This window comes from Lutjanus erythropterus, unplaced genomic scaffold (genome assembly GCF_056507025.1).
Source record: "Lutjanus erythropterus isolate fLutEry1 unplaced genomic scaffold, fLutEry1.hap2 Scaffold_183, whole genome shotgun sequence".
NCBI classification, from domain to species: domain Eukaryota; kingdom Metazoa; phylum Chordata; class Actinopteri; order Lutjaniformes; family Lutjanidae; genus Lutjanus; species Lutjanus erythropterus.
Window position 1 is genome coordinate 30,001 of NW_028146660.1, and position 2,500 is coordinate 32,500.

The window sequence follows — 2,500 nt, forward strand, 5'->3', positions numbered from 1 at the left end:
TCGCTGCTTTATTGTTTATTTGTAATTCGGGAATTCGCTCCTCTGACTCCGCCCTGTCGCCTAGGTGCTTGACGTGCTTGATGACCGCGGCCCCCAAACAACGCTAGCATCATGCAAATGAGCACGCGCAAGTATATTTCCATACTGAGCAAGATAGTTACCTGCAGTTTACCTCAGTGCTCGCAAGTAACCGACAGGAGTCTGTTCTGAAGGTGGAGAGATGCGGCGGCGGTGTGTTTGCATCATCAATAAAAAAAAAAAAAAAAAGAAATTTGAAGGAGTGGCGGCTAGGATTTAGGAGTGGCGGGCCGCCATGTAGAGGAAACACTGATCATGCTGCCATTGTTTGTGCTGCTGGTGTACCTGCTTCCTAAAGTTAATGAGAGCCGACGTTCTGGTCACCCTATTGCATGTTGGCCTAAACTCGCCAGTGAATTACTGAGGGCGCTTGGGCACACCTTAAAGGTGTATCTCGCGGTGCGCTGGTGGTGCAAGGGGCAGGACAAGGCAGGTTACCCCTGCACCCCTGGTTCAAGATGGCAAATGTGGATTTAGACTAGGACTGCACGATACAATACAGGATTTTTTTTCGGATCGTATCACGGTTTTGAGTCACGGATCGGATCATTTTTCAGATCAGCAAAAAAGAAAAAAGTGGTGGGATTAGAGTTAAATTATTTTAAAAATGCACTTGTCTTTGATCTTTGTCTGTCTGTAATTATCACCATAGTGATGTAATGTAATAATAATGATCATAGTAATGATAAAGGTAATAATATTAAAAACTTCAAACTTATACAGTGCTGTACTATGTATATACTATACATATATTAGATCATTATACACTGTACAGTATAATACACAACTACACTCTGTAGTCTGGCTCAATGTCCCGCCTACAGCAGCACATCTGATTGGTTAGAAGTGATGATCAATCAGCAGACACACTGTGTGACAGACGGGGTGAGACAGAGCTGCAGCGGTGAGCAGAGAGGAGCTGTGGACAAGTTAAGACAGCTGATATCACCAAAGTTTCAATCAACATCACAGTTTGATGATCTGTTTCTATGGTGACAGCAGAGTTACATCAGTGAAAAAAGTTGTGGTCTGGATTTCACTCGAGGCGACGTGACGACTTTTAACTGAGAGCTGAGCTGCACACAGCAGCGTCTGTCCTTCTGTTCACTGCAGCTCTGCATGGAGATTTCAGCTTTTAGAACTTATACAGAACTAACAGTGACAGAAAAACTATGATGCTCACATGTGGTCAGAACCGTAGAGGACGATCCGTACGAGACACGGGTCAACTGTGATCCGTACGAGACACGGGTCGACCGCGATCCGTACGGGACACGGGTCGACCGCGATCCGTACGAGACACGGGTCGACCGCGATCCGTACGAGACACGGGTCAACCGCGATCCGTACGAGACACGGGTCAACCGTCAACCGTGATCTGTACGAGACACGGGTCAACCGCGATCCGTACGAGACATGGGTCAACCGCGATCCGTACGAGACACGGGTCGACCGCGATCCGTACGGGACACGGGTCGACCGCGATCCGTACGAGACACGGGTCAACTGTGATCCGTACGAGACAAGGGTCAACCGCGATCCGTACGAGACACGGGTCGACTGTGATCCGTACGAGACACGGGTCAACCGCGATCCGTACGAGACACGGGTCGACTGTGATCCGTACGAGACACGGGTCAACGGTGATCCGTACGGGACACGGGTCAACCGTGATCCGTACGGGACACGGGTCAACCGGACACGGGTCAACCGTGATCCGTACGAGACACGGGTCGACTGTGATCCGTACGAGACACGGGTCAACGGTGATCCGTACGAGACACGGGTCAACGGTGATCCGTACGAGACACGGGTCGACTGTGATCCGTACGAGACACGGGTCAACGGTGATCCGTACGGGACACGGGTCGACCGTGATCCGTACGAGACACGGGTCAACGGTGATCCGTACGGGACACGGGTCAACGGTGATCCGTACGAGACACGGGTCGACTGTGATCCGTACGAGACACGGGTCGACTGTGATCCGTACGAGACACGGGTCAACGGTGATCCGTACGGGACACGGGTCAACCGGACACGGGTCGACCGTGATCCGTACGAGACACGGGTCCACCGTGATCCGTACGAGACACGGGTCCACCGTGATCCGTACTAGACACGGGTCGACCGCGATCCGTACGAGACACGGGTCAACGGTGATCCGTACGAGACACGGGTCAACGGCGATCCGTACGGGACACGGGTCAACCGTGATCCGTACGAGACACGGGTCGACCGCGATCCGTACGAGACACGGGTCAACGGTGATCCGTACGAGACACGGGTCAACGGTGATCTGTACGAGACACGGGTCGACCGTGATCCGTACGAGACACGGGTCAACGGTGATCCGTACGGGACACGGGTCAACCGCGATCTGTTTCACCCCCACAGCCAAGACTTCTACTGTTGATTTTTT

At 52.3% G+C, this 2,500-nt stretch overlaps 1 protein-coding gene across 1 annotated transcript in view; it reads left to right on the forward strand.

Annotated features, from left to right (window-relative positions):
* The window catches only part of ppp2r5d (protein phosphatase 2, regulatory subunit B', delta), a 27,050-nt gene that overhangs the window by 3,793 nt on the left and 20,757 nt on the right, over positions 1 to 2,500 (forward strand). The window lies entirely within an intron of this gene.